This window comes from Python bivittatus, unplaced genomic scaffold, assembly GCF_059951505.1.
Source record: "Python bivittatus isolate LINGU-HERP-01145 unplaced genomic scaffold, Pbiv_v1 ctg000840_np1212, whole genome shotgun sequence".
Classification (NCBI taxonomy): Eukaryota; Metazoa; Chordata; class Lepidosauria; order Squamata; family Pythonidae; genus Python; species Python bivittatus.
In genome coordinates, this window is record NW_028277113.1 from 49,497,439 (window position 1) to 49,518,229 (window position 20,791).

Genomic DNA, 20,791 nt, shown 5'->3' on the forward strand with positions numbered 1-20,791 from the left:
AAGTAGTTCCAGGGACATCCACAGAAACAGGTCAAAAAATTTAAGATGGCAGCCACGGCCACAGGATTGAAGCCCTGCCCCTTTTTTAATGCAAAATACCCAGGCTTCGATCATGCATTCGTGGCCACCATCTTGGCTTTGTTGACCCCTTCTGTGGCCACCCTGGTTGCCCAGTAGCTTTATTAACCTCTTAAGAAAACCCAGAAAGATCTGAGGAGTGATCTCCCTTTTCTAGTTTGGATTTTAGCATCATGTACTGTATGAAAGTATGCCAGGGTGCATCACTATTGGCAATTCCACCTGTATTTCTTCTTGGAATTTTCCTGGGATCGCCTCCTGATCTAAATATTGTTTTCCAATTAAGGCTGCCCGACATAAGCAGCACAAGCCATCCCTTCCCACCCACATCAAGCTTTGTTTGGCTGTATTCCTTGGCTTATATTTGCTTACATTAAATGTCTATAACAACAAATGAAAGGGTGAACAATTTTTGGCCCTCTCATGATGTCCAAGGTCTGTTGCCTGAGGCAGCTGCCTCATTCTGACTAACGGCAGGGCCAGCCCTGATCACTGTGAGCAGGTAAAGATCTTTTGCTTTGGGGCTGGGATGACAGGCCCTCTTCTCCAGGTCTCTCAGACTAGCCATGTCTGTTTTTTCCCAGTCCTGTGTGTTGTTTATGACCAGATTAAGCCATATGCATAAAGGAGTTCTTTGAAAACGTATGAAGGACTTAGAGCAAAATTGCTACAAGAGCATTTAACAATGGCAAAAAAAAAAAAAAGTGAGCTGAGTCTTGGGAAGTGCCTGTAATACCCCCTTGCTGCTCCCTTTCTTCTTTAATAACAGGTGGCCCTTCCGTGAGCAGCTGGCCGATAGGTGACTCCAGCTGGGCATCTTTGCTGCATTTAGTTCATCTCACCTGCTTTGCAAAGCAAACAAGAGCCTGGAAAAAAATGGACGGAGGGCTGAGCTCTTTCAACCTGTCTCTCTGGCTGTGCGTGGGGCGGGAATCTTGGCTCAGCCACATCACTTTGGTTTGGCGTGTGCATGTGGTTGATTCTGATCTGTTTTCAGAAGTAGAAAAAATGAAGTTGGGGGTGAAGAGGAAAAGAACAAATCTGAAGGGCTTGTTTTTTCTGTACTTTGCTTTTCTTCCTTCTCGTTGCTCTCTTTAATACAACCATTTCATTATTTCTTCTCTTCTCTTGTTGGATCAGTTTTGTCTTCCCCCCAAACTCCCTTTTTTCCCTTGAAGCATGCTGTGACAGGAGCAAGCTTGCCCCTCTGAGCTGGTTTATTGTTCGGCATTAAGAAATGGCAGAATCGCTCATGAAAGATTAATGACTTCCTGCAAGCATCTTTGTACCTGAGGACAAGCAATTACAAAAATATGTCCAAAAGGCAGGGGGAAGGGCAGGGAGGGGAAGGGAGGGGAGGGGAAACAAGAAAAGATGCTGAGACTACATCAGCCAGGTATTTTCTAGCTGGGCGGCCAAGCCTTTTTTCTGAGCAAAGTACCAAATCAGGTCTGAGCACAGAAATGTCTTTGTGACTGTACCTGCAGTGGATACTGCACAGATTCTGCTTTTTGCAGTGCACTTACAAAAGTTAGTGACTGTCCCTCCTGTACAGGTGTTTGGCACGACTGTTCAGAAAAGGCCAGGAAGGACCAGGAGACACTGTAGAGACTGTCATCGGTGAATGCAAGGTAATAAGGCCTTTGCAACATGCAATTGTACATGCAATCATAGCAATCTCTTAACACACTGGTGGCAACTTTGTTTTGTAGGTTGGCCACTGAATGAAAACTGAAGAAGGGTCTGCCACCAATCCACTCCTTGGGATAAGTATCTGGATGATACACGTTATGTGATAAAACTTGTCTTAATCACATTCCTGCTTTAAAGTTTTAGGAAGAGTGGAGACCATGCAATCCCAAACTCCTTTTTTTGCTACCCCTTCAAGGGTTTCTGAGTGCACTGCCAGATGTATGAATGCTAAAAACTGGAAGAGGTTTCTCATGGTGTAAAACTGTTGTATGAGCCATAATTTGGTTTAATACGTTTAAGAAAAAAACATAAAAGCATGGACATATGGTATCAGCCTCCCTTTGAATCTTCCCACTCTGATTCTTGCCCATTACCCAAACACTGTGTGGTCCTCGATAACCTGTCTACACTCTCTCAGGTTTAGGATAGGTCTACAGGAGGGGATATCGAAGAGTCTGAGTTCACAGCAAAACAATTTGGCCACAAGAAACCAAGCTTGCCTTCTGCTTTTGTGTCCAAGCAAAATAACTGTCCCATAAGTGCAAAACCAATGCTTCTTGCAGAACAAAATGTCAGATTTGAGATCTAGGACCTTGCAGAATTTTACAAATCTAGAACTTTGCAGAATTTGCAAGAAAATTCTATGAGGTGCACTCTGGGAAATCATCCCTTGCCATGGGGGTCCATGGGGAGGGTAACAAATTACAACACCTGTGTTTCAGTGTCACAACACAAACGCCATTCCTTGCAAACTTGCATGGGATATTACATTTTGTTATTTTGGCCTCATCATGACTAGTTGCAGATGTCCCTGCCTCTTGCTGCTAACAGCAGCTCAATCATACAGAGCAGTGATTGTGGGGTGTTTTATTTCTGCCTTCCTCAACCTGGTACCTTCCGGATACGTTTGGACTGCAGGTCTCAGAATTCCCTGTCAGTACATCTGAAAGCCTAATGCCCAGGTTGGGAAAGGTAACCCTAGACATAAAGGTTGAAAAAAGAATCCCTTATGGATTCTGCATGAAAACATCAAACAGGCCATATTCCATGTGATTCACGAGATAAATGACTGGATTTCTCAGTATTTTTTTCCCCTAAGGAGGAGCAGGAAAAGACTGTTGCTTGAAACAGCCCATAAAGCAAGAGTCAGGGAAGTTCTGCTCTGCTTTCCCTTCCATGGCACATGGAGAGAGAGCCGAGTCCACATTGCGCCATGGCTCTCATCCATATTGCGTACCAACAAAGCTGCTTTTCAGAATTTTTTTTAAAAAGTTGAACCATAGATTTCACTGGTGTCATATGCAGTTTGGCCCTGCTTTCAGACCCTCAGATTAAAAATGATAGTTCACAATATATAGCTTCCTTCCTTTGTTTTTAATGGAATCATCCTGAGTTCTTGTAAAGGTTCATTTTCTGCTTGATTTCCTAGCATTTGCTTTGGGTTCCCAGAGAGACTCCAGGTATGAGTCTGAGGAGAAACCCAATATACTGAGTACTTTAAAGTGAACATTCATCATTTAACTTGCCTTCTGTCACTGCCTTCAAGGGAGATGGGGGAAACTAAAAACAATCTCCTGTTTCCCTCTAAAAAGCACCAAAGTTGCACACAGATACAATGGACTGGAACTCATTTATATTCAAAGGAAGTATACAGCTATTATTCAGTTGAGAATTCTTTTTTTTTTTTTAACTCTTCTAATGTCAAACTATAATGTGAAGGGAATCAAATTTAACCTAAGAAAATGCCACACAAATATTTTCATCACTAGCCATACAGAGTAAAATAGTAGATTTTTGCAGTCTTACAGAGCACTTTTGAATATATTTATGTAGAAGGAAATTCCAACTGTGTTTCATGGAGCTTCTTTTGGGTTTAACTGATCCTCTCCTTCAAAGTCTGGGTTTTAATTGAGTTTTAGGCTGCTTTTTGTTTTGCATTTATTGCTGGATATTATCTTTTAATCTTGTAGCTGTCGGATAGACAGATAAATTGCCTAAGTATTTTACAGAAATGTATAGTTATTGATAGCATGCTAAAATCTGGCCTCCAAGTTCCTGAAACAGTGTACAATGTAAGAAGTACACACATCTTTTTTAAAAAATCTTGTTTTGTAATAAAGCCATTTGCAGTTGCATACTAGGCCTTAAATCTGGAAAAATTTTCTTAAGTTTTCTTAAGTTAAATATATGCTTTGTGATACTCAGGGAATGCAACCCCCACCCACGCCTCTACTGTATGCTGATTAGAAAACTCTCCTACTGATGAGGGAGTCTGCCCTCTCTGTGTATATGTGTGTATACACACAAAAACAACACCCTCACAATCACCCCCACTCTCACTCCCACCCCCATCTTTTCTCTAAAGAGCTCAAGATAGCCTGTATAGGGTCATGTGGTTGAACTAGAATTTGACTCTGGATCTCTCCAGTTGTAACCCCAGACTTTAACCACTATACCATGGTCTGATTCAGAAAAAGGAAGCTATGTATGACTCAACTGGGATATTTAATAAACTCCAAGAAACTTGGGGACAGGACAGTCACTGAGATCACAAGGCACACCTTCTTTTCACTATATCCTATGTCAATCAATATTGTTTCTCCATTGCTCTGTGTTAGCTGGAATCAGGGGTGCCATAATAACAGTACATATTTAACTTCAAAATCTTTGCTTCCTTGTGTGAAGTATATTGGTCCAGTCCTGAGTTATACTTTCAGTGAGGCCCCCTCTACAGACCAGTGTGAGCCAAAATCCAATTTGAACAATCAGATTTGGAAAACCAATCTAATTTAATTTGATTCTTCAAATCTATCTGGAAAATCATCCTCATTGAGTAGTTGAATCTGGTTAATTAGGATTGCTGAATTAGTTTGGAAAAAGCTATTTCTGCACATGTGCAGGAATGTACGGACTGTCTGAATTGTTCTAGAGGCATCTTATTTAATGCAGTCATATGAAATGATTTATCAGCTTAATTTGGAAGATCAACTTGATTCTGAAATTCATTTAAGTAAACTTTGAAATGATTTCTGTACTGAATATTTGCACAGTTCCAGCTCTCTCTGTGGGTCACAGGATAATTGTACCTCTAAAAGAAGGCCCTTCTGGCTTGTTTTTAGTTGGTTCCTTAGCCAAATAAGGTGAGGAAAAATATCAATGGTCCCTCCTTATTGCAAATTGTGTTATTTCAATCATACATCTCCAACTTCATGCACTGTATTTGTCCAAGCACTACAGGATGATTAGAATAAATGCCATATACAAAACAAAGATGATGGAAGAAGCCATGGAAATAACCTTGGAGAAGGCATCCAGAAGCGGTTAGGGCAACAACAGGTGCAGAAGAAGCATGTGTGAACCCAGGGGGGCAGGAAGGTGTTAGAAAGAGACACAGTCTGGCTTTCCCCTAACTCCCTAGGTTATAAGAGGGAGGGAAGGGAAAACATGGGCAGACTTGCAAAGATTCTGTCTTAATACAGTTTCTATCTCGCTTCTTCAAAGTCCAACTTTCGCTTCAATAGAGAATCACAGGGAATACCATGTTTGGCACGATTCTGATCTTTGTAGCTATAGATACATCAAATAGAACTGTTGTATAACTGTGAAAAAAATAATATTTGTGTTTTATGAATACATAATACCTCATCTTCATATGTTTTAATCAAAAAGGCATGTCTGTTACCAAAAACTGAAGAATGAGAGCCAGTTTGGTGTAATGGTGAAGGAGATGGCCCAGAAACCAGGAGTCTGGGAGTTGTAGGCATCCCTTAGGCATGAAAGCTGGCTGGGCCAGTCACTCTCTCTCAGCCCAACCCACCTCACAGGGTTGTTGTTGTGGGGGAAATAGGAGGCAGGAATATCAGGTATGTTTACTGCCTTCAGTTGACCAAATTAAAAAAAAAAGAAGCAGGATTAAAAAAAATAAAGGGGGGGGGGAAAATAGGAAACAGAAGAAATGCAATTGTTTTTGAAATGTTAATGACACCAAATTAAAATTACTCCTCCCACCCCTGTCATATACAGAAAGAGAGGAGATGGTTGACGTATAACAGCTGCTGCTGCTGCTACTACTACTACTACTACTACTACTACTACTACTACAATGACAATTAAACCAATAATAATACATCTTAAGCAAGTTTGAGATAGATGTCAGACTTGGCAACTACTGGGTCTGTTAGCTTTGATACTGTCTTCCCATTTAAATCATTTCTCTTTTTTAAAACAAAATAAAAACAAGTTTATTTATTTTGCCATTTACAGAATGGTCTGTGACACCATCAGAATTTCTCTGTATCTCAGAAGCATCTTTGGGTATAAAGTTGGGGGCTGCTGCTGCAGAGTGAAAAGCGGAAGTGTTTGATTTTAACATGACCCAAACCTTGTCCTCAGTCAAGAAACATCAAATTTCCTTTACATTTCAAACAAATGTGTTTATCATGTCACTGTCTAAATTAGTTTAAACTTGTCATCTCTTGGGTTATGTGCATGACATGAAAAAAATTATGCTACCAAGAGACTTCTTTTGGGCTTCTGTATTCTAATTGGGCATGTGTATGGAGAGAGAGATGATTGCCAGGGAGACCACAGTATGTGTTGATAAATGAGTTAATGCAGCTTTTGCACTGGACAAAATCCCATCATGGATAACCTTTTGGGTACTGCATACCAACACTGGGTAAGCATAAAGCAAAGTTGGCAGGGTGAAGTGGGATATAATTGTTATATAAACAAATACATTCATATACTCGCCTATATATATATATATGTGTGTGTGTGTGTGTGTGTGTGTGGCTGGATGGTGTAATGGTTAGAGCACCGCCTTTGATGCAGGAGACGGGTTCAAATCCTGGCTGGTACCTACCCTACCTTGGGCAAAGACCCCACTAATGCTTTACCTGCCTACCTCAAATATGAGAGTGACACGAACTAAGAGAGTTATGCCGGCTCGGATGTCGCCCGTATTAACGAGGTTCGTGTCAGATGCTGGGGAACCAGGACAATCTGATGATAAGTGGGCTACTGGAACAAACCATACATGGGCGAGACAAGAGAACCTGGAATTGATGGAATGCTACTACAACAGTAGACCTGATGAGAGGAGGTATATGAAACATATGAGGGAACTATGGATAGACAGAAGGCCTACATCCACACTCACTGAGAAACAACTAGTTACCCAGTGCTTCAACATGGTGAAGAAGAAGCTGCTCTCACAACTTGAGATAGACCAACTCCACATTACAGCCTGGACTCAAGCAGACCTGGAAGAACAACTGGATGTGCAGCCAACACCTGAAGCTGGAATGCCACTGCCACCCCCTCCATTACACAGCACAGCAGCTGATATGAGCCATAAGTTCATGGATAAACTAGCTAGTCAACCCTTGAGACTGATTACCAAGGCTCAGTGGAGAAGTGCCATCAGATAAGTGTGCTAGAAGATGCCAATAGAGCCCTCCAGACAATCCCTACTACCACCATAACTCAAACCAATGAACTGGTATATGCTACAGCCGCTGTAATCCTGGAAACATGATCAGGAAGAACAGCAGTACGTACCCCCCCGGAAAATGAGATTGAAGGCTAAGATCAAGGCAACTCGGAGAGAAGTCAGTCAGCTGGTGGAACTACAGAAGGGTGTGGAAATTAAGGATAAGACTTGGCTGCTGAAAAAATATATGGGCCTGACTCCATCTGAAGCCCTAGAGGCTGCTAAACAAAGGCTCACAGCAATGGTTGCCAGGCTAAGGAGATACACTAGAGAAGCAGAGGCCAAGAAGGTAAATGCCCTCTTCTCCAAAGAACCATCCAAGGTATACTCCCAACTGCAGTGCAACCACACAGTAACAGCAGAGCCACCAGCAGCGGAAACTGAACAGTACTGGAAGAACATATGGGAGAAAGAGAAGACACATAACACCAGTGCAAAGTGGCTGCAGGATCCGAAAGCAGACCACAGCAATCTCCCAGAACAGGAACCAGTCACCGACACAGTAGCAGACATCCAACCACAGGTCAAGAACATGAAGAGCTGGACAGCACCTGGCCCGGACATGATCCACACCTACTGGCTAAAGAAACTACACTCACACTCACATACATATATACACATACATACATTACATACATACATACATACCTTCACTCTCCACCCTTCCCTTATATAGCAATACTTGCAAAAATAGTCTTCAAATGACTCCAGTAGGTGCTTTTTTTCAAGCCTAATTCTTTGTGCACTTTGGTTATCAGAAGGTATTATAAAATAATAACTAATTCTTCTCTCTTTAACTGTGACCCATCCTCAAATAATCCTCCATGCTGCAGTTAGGATTGCAAAGAGCCTCCGCTATCATCTTGGAGAGGGTTTTTTTTTTTAAATCCAATTGCTGTGGGTAGAAGTAGGGCCATGAGCCGTGTGCAGTTTATTGGCTGCTGGAAGCCCACCACAGCTGTTGATGCTTGTGTTGGAATCAGCTGCATGAACATCATAGTTCTGAGCAGTAATGGACTGGGTATAAGTCAATGTTGCCTGGGGCAGCCACATTTGTGAGATAGATGGGAGGGATAGCTTAAAAGAAAAAAAATAAAAGGAACCCTTATTGCCATTCAGCATCACAGTAGGCACAGGAAGAGTGGTGGACTAAAAAACCTCTAGCAGGGCCATCCAAGGGGAGTGGGGGAGTCAGCAAAGACACAATGGCAGCCATGAATGCTTGATTGAAGCCCACTCCTTTTTTACATGCGGTGCATGCATGACATAGATAAACAATGTGGGGAGCTTTGACTGTGCAGTTGTGGCCACCATCTTGATTTTTTGACCCCTCTCCCTGGATGGATGCCCTTTACAAGGCCAACATGTAAATAGGAAGCAGTTACTTGTTATGTAATTATAGACAGAATCTATAATACTATGCAGTGCATTTTCTGCATCAGCAAGTGATTGGTTTTCTCTCCAAATAACTGACTCCATTTTTTTGTTCAAGTTATATCTTGCCACTGGCATGCCCCCTGGGAATTCTAGAGATATTTCTCTATTTGCATCTAATTATGAACCATTATGCCCTGGCAGTATCTTTTTTCTGCCATGGCCTTGCCTTCATCTGGTCCCTAACCCATAAATAAAACAAGCTTAATTTATCCTTAGCTGAAGTAGTGTTAAAGTTGCATTCGCTTTCTTAAGTCAACAGCATCCAACAACAGCCACAAAGTGTGTAAAGGTATGCTTTATCACCCATTGCATCAAGTCACTGGTAGAATATAGGAATAAAGCAATGTTTATTGGCCTTTTCAGGCTGATGTGGGCATGCTCCCTCCTCTCTGGTCCCCCATCAGCCTCATCTGCCACCATTCTGCTGTTGACTATGGTATTAGTGAAGGTGTTGGACTAGAAGTGGGGATACCCAAGTTCTAGTCCACCCTCATCCATGGAAACTCACTAAGTGACTTGGGCCAGGCACACTCTCTCAGCCCAACTTATCTCAGAGGGGTTGGTTTTTTTTGAGGGGTGGGAATGAGAGAGGAGGGAGGAGGTAACATATGTATCAAGTCTTGTGCTTTTGTACTAAAGGTAGGGTGTTAAATAAATTGCATAAAATAGTGAAGCATCAAATGTCACAAAACTACTTGTTCTGGTGAAATAGAAGGAAATTAACCAACTGAAATAGTTTAAAGCATGATGTGATGGAACCAAACTGCCTTTTGCCTCCCAAAAAGAACAGAGGAATTAGGAAGTCAGCATGTGTTGCCTATATAAAAAAGGGAAAAATGGGAGAAAAAATTTAGTGCTGCCTGTGACTCAGCTCTCTGCACGAGTCTGATGTGTTTTGGAAAACTTATGACAGAAGGGGGTATAGGAGGAGGCACACAGGAAAGAGCCTTGAGATGATAGACAAAGTTCTCTAGCTGGATTTGCATCATTCATGCTGCAGTGGACTGGCTGAAGTTTGTCCAGCCAACGGGTGCACAGGGACATCAGGAACACACTGCATGTCCATAGTCAGGGCAACATCATTCAGAAGCAAAGCAAAACAGAAGTAATAAATGCAGACTAGGAACTGGCAATTTCATACTTGGTATTGTTTTCTGCCAGTTCAGTGATGGGTGGATAGCACTTTAACTCAGCAGTGGGGAAAGATTCTTGGACTCGCAATCCAATGCATGTAGAAACTATGGAAAGCTGACGCAGAATAGCACAAAAACAAGGGAGGAATTAAGTGTACATTAATAAGATTAAACCCTGGGAAGAAGATGTCTCCTGTGGAGGGGAAGAATTGGAATTGGAAGATCCACCATAATAAAAGCCTGACAAGGCAGAAATAAGTGAGGTACTATGTTTCACCTATTATTGTTTTCTTCTTTTCAGGTTATTGTTCTATCCTTTTTGTTATTTCTCTTCCACTAACTCAAAGAAAGGGGAATTAACTTAGATTAGCTCCAGGGCTGATGAGAATATGTTGCTAGTTTGAAGTTTCTCTGAAAGCTTGCGGTTTTTTTCTCTAATTTCTTCCACTGCCTGGCCTGAAAAGAGGACAATATTGGGGTTGGGCAAAGGGAAGGATGATTGTGGATAGGAGGAATCACACATATTTGCTTCGCATATGCTTTGGTAGTGGCAGTTGTAAGCATGAGTTCATTAGTTTCTTTACTTCTCATAGTGTGGTTTGGGAGTGGGGGAGTGGCTCATTCTAGACAGGTAAATAATGAGCTGGAGGGAGCAGAGCAAGATCCAAGGAGCAAAGATCTGGAATGGGAGAGATAGAGCCAAAAAGTTCTGATTTGGGGAAGAGAAAGCTTAGCATCTCCAGCCTTCTGTCCTTGGAATACCTCCAGTGCAGGCTTTTTACCCTGCTCTCCAACCCATATAGGACAGGTCCCTTGGAATGAAGGATTTTCCCTTCTTTTTCTCTCTTTCCTTTTTATAATAGTAATTTTATAAAATTACTATTGCAAAGATAAAAACTAACACAAACTAAAAAATATATATGAATGACAAGAAAAAATAGAAGGTGCAGAAAAGAAAAAATTGAAAGACAAATAGAAGAGAAAGAAAAAATAAGAATATAGTAAAGAAAAAGAAAAGAAATATATAAAGAAATGACTTTCCCCTTCATCACAGCAAGTATAAACAATTTTAGTAACTTATCACCTTCTCTTAAAATACAACAAATGATCTCTTCTTCCCATCTCTCATCTCTTATCTGTAAACAAATCCTTAAAATCTTGTCATTTCAGTCCTGATCAGCAAAAGTCCATTAAGGGTTACCAGAAATAACAACATATCTATTTTAACATTGATTAAATAAACCAACTTTATATTCCTTTTACTTTTAACAATCTTGATCTTTAGTCCCTTCAAATAATGTCCCAGAACTCGATTTCCTTTTAATTTTTTCTTTGTCTCTTCTCACAAAATTCTTCAAAGCTTTAACAAGCCTCTTTTGTAAACCCAATATAGGAAAATTATCCAGGTCACTCTCTGGTTTGTTATTTATATATCCCTTGTTTGTTATTTGTTATTTGTATATCCCTTTTAGTTATTAAGACATCAGCTGGTTTCTTTTTTATGTCCAGTGTAGCATCTTTTTCCATATCATTCTTGTAGCCTGTCATTTTAAAATTCACTTTCAGATCAGTCTAAATCTTGTCAGGAAAAACTTGTTCTTCTTCCATAACATCTTTTAAACACAATCTATCTATAGAGACACTCTTAAAATTAACTTCTAAGTCCATTGTTCAAAAATATCCTTCAATATGTCCAATGTTGCTTCATTCTGTATTAATAAGTCAAATTTAAGTGATCTTCTCCTTTAATTGTAATATTTAGTTCCTTCTAGTTCCCTCTAGTGTCCAACCTTTAAAGCCTCATCCTATCATGTTTATTTTAAAGAATTCAAAACAAAAGCATTTTCCCATGGGAAGGAGTCTTATAATTAATTCCAAAATCTTATTTCAAATCCAACTGGACCCTTAGTCCATTTGTAACTTTCCAAAATCAAAGTTCTAATCACCCTTTTGCTGTTTATTCAAAAAAAGAAAAAAGAAAAAACAAAAACAAAAACGCTTGGGCTGATTTCTTCCAAACTGCTCCAGAATATTCACTGGGGATCCTGATGTCTCCTGTCCTGTTGGCTGAAATCCCCTTTAAGACCTAATTCCAACCTGGACTTTGGAGTTTCTAAACTATTCTTTGGTATTCCAATTTTCTATAGTTATCCTTTCTTTTCTCAGCCCCCACCTTGAACTATAGTAGTCCTCTACTGTAAGACAGAAAGTGCCAGATGAACAAGTTGAGGACATACCCTTGGCACAGGCCACAGAGGAGCATTGGGAGAGCTTGCTCCCATTCTTCCCCATGCCACTCCTCTATTCCTGTGACTGGTCAGGTTAGAACAGAGGTCTAGCAAAAAAGCCCTACATCCTTGACTGAAAATAGTCTGACAAATTATTCCTCCATGTCTAAGAATTGACAGTTGGGTAACTTGAATGGGGCTAATACTGCCATTCCAAGGATCTCACCCAACTCCACCCCACCACACATTCAGGAGAGTGATTGGTGATGGCTTTTGCACATCAGCAGATAGTGCTTGGTAAGAGGAGGAAAGAAACTGGGGAACCCATCAATCACTGTCCTATTTCTCCTGCATTAAATGAGACTCCTTGGTCTCACTGCTGAGGCAGAATAAGGACTGGTAAGGAGGGCAGCACAATTTGTGCTGAGATACAAGGAGTGACGTATTGCACTTCAACTGGGCCCAGAGAAAAAGCCTCAGTCCTCTTTGTCCCTTCCTGCCCTCCACACAGAATGTGTATCAGGTAAGACAACTCTCTCTCCCTTTCTGGAAAATTCAAAAATGGTGGCCCTACATTCTATGTCTTTCCATTCTTTCACTTTGACTGCTTCTTTGAACTTCTAAATTGAAAATAAATTGGCAGATTTTCATGGGATTTCCTTCTGAAAGGAGATCATGCAGTGCATGATCTGTTGTTATTGCAGCATCCTGTCAATTTCACAAATTTAATGTGGGTTTTTCATGCTGGCAAGTGTCTCAGCTCTTCTCTGCACTTGCAGTTTTTTTTCTGTGTTTAAAATGCTGCCTCTGTCATTGTTATCTATGCCTTTGTACTCACATTTCCTGAACAACGGAGGACATTTGAGTTCTAGAGGACAGAGTTGGTAGGGAAAGGAACAAGAAGGCCAAGGGTGGACATGGTCCAGTGAAATCCCACAAATGTCTGCTTAGAAGTAAATTCCACTTGTGTCTTATTGCCAAGTCAGTAGTAATAATAATGTCTTAATTTCTTAATGAAAATAGGTGTGTAAAACACTGTCTAGAAAATGCAGAAAATTACACAAATGGACACCAGAAAGGGAAACATAGATATGGAAAATCTGTAAAGATTGTGACTTTGTGGAAGAGCAGGCATGAAATAGTTAGCCACAAGCATGCTGGTTTGAATGCATTTTTCATTGGTAATTCCCCCATCTGGTGCTGTTCCCATGTGTAGTACACTAGATGTTGCTGAGTTATAACTCCTAGCATCTTTTGCCCCTGCCCAGGTTAAGTGGGTTTCTAGGCATTATAATTCAACAGCATCTGGATGTTTCTATACTTAGACTATAATGCCCATCATCCCCAGCTAACATGGAATTTGGAGGACTGTGATGTCCTCCAAATGATCTGGAAGTGATGGAATTTCCTCTCTCTGGCAGGAGTATTCAAGAAAATGGGAAAAGTAAGGATCTGTCAATTATCTTTGTCATGATGTTACAGTATCTACAAAATAATAACCTAAAATATAAGAAGAAACAGGCAGCTTGTTTTATTTTGTTAACCTGCTGTTTGTAATAGTTATAAACATATCTACTCATGTTTCTTTTTCCTTGGAAAATAAGCATTTTTAGTATTTGTTTGTTTTTGTTTGGAATAAAGATGCATCCATAATTAATTTAATATGAATTACCTGTTTGCATTATGCTCTGACTTAGTGCATGTAGATCTTTCAGCAGTGAAACTTAACATTCTGACCTACCATTTAATACACTAATACTAATTTTATCTTGATACCAAGGCTCTGTGTTGCATTAAATCAATTCAGGTTAATTCAGAATTATGTCTCTCCCACCCACTATCAATAGCAGCACTGTTGATTTTCCCCTAAGCTGACCACCCACTTTTCTGAGAATCTGTAGCAAATTAGAAAATCTGTCATTGCTGAAGAAGCTGGACAGCTAGGATATGGCTTGTCATTCCACCTACACAATACTCAGTCTTTGTCTGCTATCTCTTAAACTAACCTGACATAGCTTAGCCTCCTGGTCAATGGCAGCTTTATTCTCTTGGAAGGAATGCAGCACTCACTGGCATTATTAAGAAATTTCTGGACAATGTTTCGTGGCTGAGCAATAATCCAAGGTTCTATTAAAAAGCCATCTGGGTAATTAATAGCACATTTGTTCTCAGCCTCCTCCCAATTTGTCCATTAGTGGAATAAAAGCACAGGACAAAGGCTAATGTGGTTAAGTTATATTTTACAAGAATTCTTCAGGAAGTTAAAAACACATGATAGTTTTCCAGAGATGTATAAGTTTATGAGCACTCTGTGAGATCAGCAACATAGCAAACCCCAGAGGCTTTTAATCAGCTCTTTCCACTGTCAATAGCTGACGAGTGACATATAGTATAGGCTGTACCTTCCCTTGCACTGACAAGGCTCAGCATGAAAGGAGACGGTGGTGATGGCAACATGTGAACCACAAGTACAATCTCCATTATTAAATTAAACTTATTCCAAGACTCCACATCAAACAGTGCAGAAATGACTTTTATACCTCGTCACCTGAGAGTTGAAGATTTGGTTGAGGTTTCTCTTTAATGGCTCCTCTTGAAAGCAAGATTCCAGCCTCAGGCTGCAGGAGTTTTCTCTCTTCTGATTTCTGAAGACATCCCCCGACTCTCCCCCCACCCCACTCTTTGTTGCTCTAAAAGCAATTTGGAAGATTTTTAAAAATTGAGGTCAGTGTTAAGAAACAAGATTCAAAATGGTTAGGTTGTTCTCCCTCGCACTAATCCTACATTAGATAATGAAGATCCATTCTATTTAAAATTCACATTTAGCAAGATATGTGTGTATGTGTGTATACACACACACACACACACACACCCCTTTTACTCCCATCTAGTGGTTGTCTGGACCTTTGCAGCCTATACCTGGTAACCCTAAGCAAGAAGTCATCTTTAGGTACAGGATTGGCATGATTAAACCCACCTTGAGGATGTAGATTCAACAGTTTTACATCAGCATACTTCATTTTTCAGAAAGACCATAATAGCAAATTTAGAGCACATATCGCTGTGGAACATCTTGGAAAAGTGCTCAAACATCAAACATTAAATTTATTTTATGACAAAAATAAAGCAGTTACCATTACTTTAAATAAGACAGTTTTGGTACAGCAATATGAAATAAAATATACTTCTGACCTTCTGAAATAGGTAAAAGGAATTGTGGAATGGAAGAGAACAAGAGGGCCTACAGCAAAGTTCTGAGTGGCAATTTAAAGCACCGTTTTTAACCTAAAAAGCCCTCCATGGCTTAATGCCAGGTACCTGCAGGACCGCCTCTTCTTTCAGCCAGAATCACCCCATCTGATTAAAGAAACTCAAGAAAAAGTGTTGGTAGACTCCTCCTACCCAGGAACTTAGAAGGGCCAAGGCTAGGAAAAGATACTTCTCCATTTTGGCCCCCTTGCTGTGGAATAATTTACCACTAGACATAAGGCTTCCTCTGATTCTGTTGGCATTTCAGAAGCATGTTTTCTGAGCTCTTAGGGTGGGTGGGGGGCTTTTAAAATTAGTTGAGACAGCACTGTAGACTTGTTTATATGCTCTGGTTTTAAGACAAATGTAAAGCATTGCTACTGTAGTTGTTATTGTATTATGTTTTCCTGTAAACTGCCAAGAGTCAAATATTCTTAGTCCTTAGACCAGACTAAGAAACCCATGGCATATAGGTCAGGACTACTTTTATTGCAACAGCTATAGTAACAAAATCTTGTCAATCTGAATGTGCTTCCCCATCCCTCACTTAATATTTGTATGAACTAGGGAGCAGGGAGACATTTAGTCATGTTATTTTCTTGGCCCAGGCTCAAGCCCCGCTTATCTGACTGTTGCTTTGGTAGTGGCTCTTCCTCCTGTCCTTCAAGGCTATTCCCTTTGTCCTCTCTCTATATTTTTATCTATCTATCTATCTATCTATCTATCTATCTATCTATCTATCTATCTATCTATCTATCATATTTATATGCCACCCATCTCACAGAAATGTGACTCTGGGTGGCATACAATAAAACCATAAAAACAATAATTACAAAAAGACTCTAAAATGAAAGCATAAATATTATTATTGTATATGACTGGCTGGGGAATTCTGGGAGTTGAAGTCCACACATCTGAATGTTGCCAAGGTTGAGAAACATTGGGTTGGAGTGTTGGCTGAGGTCTAGAGAGATCCCGGTTCAAGTCTCCATGTAACCATGAGGCTTACTGGATGAACTTAGCAACCCCCATCTTTCAGCCTCACCCACTTCACAGGATTTTTGTGAAGATAAGATACAAATGAATTAGGACCATGTATATCAGCTTTCCTTCTAGAAGAAATGTAGGATATATATGTACTAAATAAATAACAATACAAATGAGGGCCTTTTGCAGGATAATCCATTCCATTTCTTACTGTATCCCAGTTTTACATTCTCTCTTTCCTGGTCCACATGTTCCGTTCTCATCCCCCACTGGATTTTTCTTAATGATTTTTCCAGAAAAAATTGAAGTTTCCCTAAACTTGTGGAAATCCTTCTCCTATACAGTACATGAATAGTATTTTGGCAACAGTGATCAGCAGTTGGAAAACCAAATTTGTGATTAGTTGGTACAGTTAGTGGGAAGAAGGTTATCTCTAGTTTCTAGGTAGCTTTTTATTGAACAGTACTTAGCATGTAATTTAATTTGATAACTGGCTGTGGATGCATTAAGCATTTTGCTTCAGTTTCGATCTATAGCCCATTCCTTTGCATGTTTACTTGGAAGTAAGTCTCTTGAAATTCATGATGAGATAAATGCATAATTCACTGAAATCTAACAATCATCTTATATGCATATGTATTTTTAATGTATTCATTCCAGTTTATTTCCAAGCATACACACTGACTTAGAAGCAAGTTTAGTCCCACATCAATCTTCATAGGATTGCGTCTTTAGCATAATTTATGTCAGATAAAACTTGATGCATATTTATTGTATTATTGTCACAGAAATAAAATATATGTTCAAATAATCCTTATTTTTCCATTAGAATGTATTACACATAGTTCCATTCATAATGGCAAATGTGTCTGCAAGACAGTCTCAATGCAGAAGTAATTTCAAAAACATATGTGCTTGTGTGTTGCATGGTATGCTTTTACTGCTGTACAAAACATATAAATACCCTTAGGAACATACATTTATGTTTTAATTTAATAAAATATATTGGAAAATGAATTCAATCTGAAGCCAAATGGAGCAGAAAGACACTTTAGGATGTCTAGGAGGATCCTTCCTTTTCCTTAAATTTAGGCATTCACTGCACTCTTTTTTATTAAATACTTGTTGAAATTTTACTGCAAGCAAGGACACTATAGTAATATAAATAAAGATCTTTGTAGACACTCAGAGCTGGCTTATCTAAGTGTGGTGCAGCAGTATGGACCATATGCTTAGTATGCTGTCATATTGTCAGGCCTAGCCCAAGGAACTCCAAGAGACAATGCCAATTCAGTCCAACTATGTTTATTAGCTACAACCTCTAGCAAGAATCTTCCCAGACTAAAACCCCAGTTCCCAAAGTCCTCCAGCCACAACAGTGTGAATTCCTCAGGGAGGTGCCAGTCTCATCCTCTTGTTCCTCCCACGCGGTTCTGGCGAGCTAAGAAAATGTTTATCTCCCTGAGCTTGGCCTTCATAATTCTATTCCATCACACATATAGCATGATCCTATCTGAAACTTTATTAAGCTTCAGAATGTTCTACTTTGATCCTAACAATAAAATGATATTATGCATATTTCAGTAAATAGCAAACCACTTCACAATGACATTTTAAAGAGTAGAGTTGTGATGGCCTCACTGGAGATCCCAACAGTCCCAAATAAGTGTTAACCATTTGAATAATAATTACAGTATATAAGGAACAGGAATTTAGAACTTTTTTTCACCTATATTCCAAGGCTCTCCAGATGTTTATGAGCTATGGTTCTCAGCACCCCTGTCATCTATCAATGTTGCCTAAGTTGATGGGAATTGTAGTTCATCAACATATGGGTTCTGAGGTTAGGCTGAGGGCCACATTAAGTCGTCCTTAAGGTAGAAAGTTGCCAACACCCATTTTAGAGTGATACAAGCATATATCAATTCTACACCATGATAACCTGATTCATGTCCACCCACCTTATCCATATCAATATGACTGCATCTGTGATGGAAGGCTTGAGCGAGGAGGATTGTGGCACAGAGGTCCAAAGTCATAGGGAGGGAGAGAGGAATCTCAAGCATCTTCTCCTCAGCCCTCAGCTGGAGCGTGTGAAAGTTAAGAGAAGGAGACTGGCACCACCCTAAGTAATTCAGAGTGTTTAGTTGCTGTCGTTGGGGGTTAGAGTTAGTCTGGCAAGATTCTGTCTAATAGGTGTAAGCTAATAAAGTAACTGAACTGTTCCTGAATTTTCCCGCTGAGTTTCTTGGGCTGAACCTGACAGCATCATTGGATCTATTTACAGATGCTTTATTTATTTATTATTAGTAGCATTGTATACTGGATTTGTATTCCACTTAAAAATACATAGCAAATGTAAAAGCCACACAATTAATTATTAAGCAATTTAATGACGACATTAAAATAAAATAATCATTAAAAGAATTCAAAATCAGCTTAAAGCAATGTACCTTGACAACAAAAGTGAATAAGGGAGACCCAGCCTAATTCCCAAGGGAGTTCATTTCACATTTTGGGAGCAAGACAGGAAAGGCTTATCTCTACCTTAATCTGACAAGCCTATATGAGCAATGTGTCTTCAGAGGAGACTCTTTTGCAGTTTTCAATCTTAGGTTTGTGACAAATAGATATTCATCTATTAGAAGCAATCAAAGATTCATTTAACTTAGAAAATGATGCATATTACAGAATACAACTTTTACAACTCTCTGTGTTTCTGGTATATTAACATTAAGAAAACGATAAGCTTGTTTTTTCTCTTTCTCTTTCTCAAAGAAATGTCTTATGAGTTGCCAAGCCCAGAAAATGCTAATTAAATATAGAGTCAGTAAAGAGCGAGGTTCAAATACTTGCCCTATATAGTTATTCTAAAACTGACAAAGGTTAAATTCTGGTTAAAAATAAGCCTCAGTTAGAGCTATCCATCTTAAACTCTTCCTGTATAAGGCATTCTCTATTCAGTCAGTGTGGGGAACAGTGGAATAATTTGGCCTGGGCTCAAAGGACAACTCAGATTTAGGTACTTGCTAATTCTTTTAAAAAATTTGCTACTTACATCTTGTTTGTTTTGTTGCCTTATTCTGTTTGCATGTCATCATTTTACACTTTCATTATAATGAAGGGTTCTCAAATACAGAAAGAGTTCTGGATTCTACAGATCTCTGAGAGGTTCTGTCTGTATTGGTTTAACTTGTTAAATTAAACTACAAAGGATATTTGCAATGGGGCCCCTCTAACCATTTGAGAAAGTTACATTTCACATGTTTTTGGAGTAATGCAAATAAAACAACAAAAATTGCCCATGGAACTAGGGAAGTCTAGGATTATTACTGTTAAATTGTTTATGCACTAGGCTTCTTGTGCAGTGTTTTTGGCAGAATGCTGCCATGGCCTTCAAAAGCACTTAAGGTGATGCAGATTGAATTGGAGATGACCCTGGCTTTACCTTGTCAGCTTCATCAGTGCCTGATGGTCCATTTCAACAGCACACTCATTAAGCTCTCCATTTTCATTCCTCTAAACTCTGGAGAGAGCTACGCGAGGATCTTGTTTGGTTCCTTTATGGGCCACAGCTTTGCCTGTACTGGAGACTAATTTGCTTCTGTTGGGTGTGATATGTGGCCCACTACCTTCTTGTTGCTTTGTTACCTCCATCATCTGGTCCCTGTTAAGATTTGTATGCAAGACTATGCATTCAGTCTAGTTTCTACATATCTGGACTGCTGTACTGTAATGAACATAGTTACAAGCAAAGCATTCACATGTACAAACATTGACACAGTTAAAGTTTGGCTCTTGTAATCCCTCTACCAAATAAAAGAAATAATTTTAAGTTCACAAATTGAAGACTTCATCAAACTATAATAACATTCTTATGGTAGTAACAAGACACTCCCAAGCGTATTACTGACTACTACACATAACTTTAATCTGAATGTCTGAAATGATCCAAGATACTGCTACCAAGGGTATTTTTGTTTCAACTTTACCCATCTTTTCCTCGAAACCTAGGAAGTTTACAATCAATAAAGTTGCACAAAGTAAAGAATTAAAACAGCATGTGCTACTTTGTTGTATTATTTATCTTTTTTTACTGCTTTCTTGTATTCTAAACTGCGAAATATTTCACATGCTCACAGTAGCCTGGTGCTTTCTGCAGAGAATCTTTTCTTCTGTTATTCCTAGAATAAACATGTGACATTGTAAAATAGAAGACAGAAGATTCTCAACCAGCTCATAGATTCAAAGAGTATATTTCACTTCCCATTTCCCATTCCAGATCCTCCCCAGAAAATACAAATGCTAACTGGATTTCTTTCCTGGTACAGATAGTCCTCACTTACCAATTGCCTCATTTAGTGACCATTTGAAGTTACAACCATGTAAAAAAATAGCTTTGTGACCAATCCTCACATTTATGACTGTCGCAGCATCCTGTGGTCACATGATCACCATTCGCAAATGGCTTGCAACAAGCAGAGTTAATAGAG

General features: G+C 39.5%; 1 protein-coding gene across 4 annotated transcripts in view; it reads left to right on the forward strand.

The window, feature by feature from the left end:
* XKR9 (XK related 9) overlaps positions 1-5,868 on the forward strand; it is a 52,519-nt gene extending 46,651 nt beyond the window's left edge. For 3 of the 4 annotated variants that reach the window (XM_088130692.1, XM_088130694.1, XM_088130695.1), the window contains exons 6-7: positions 1,634-1,709; positions 1,791-5,868. The gene's annotated coding sequence lies outside the window, so the exon portion shown is untranslated. The remainder of the gene's footprint in view (positions 1-1,633; positions 1,710-1,790) is intronic. The other variant, XM_088130693.1, reaches the window with a different exon arrangement.
* Positions 5,869-20,791: the final 14,923 nt, after the last annotated feature.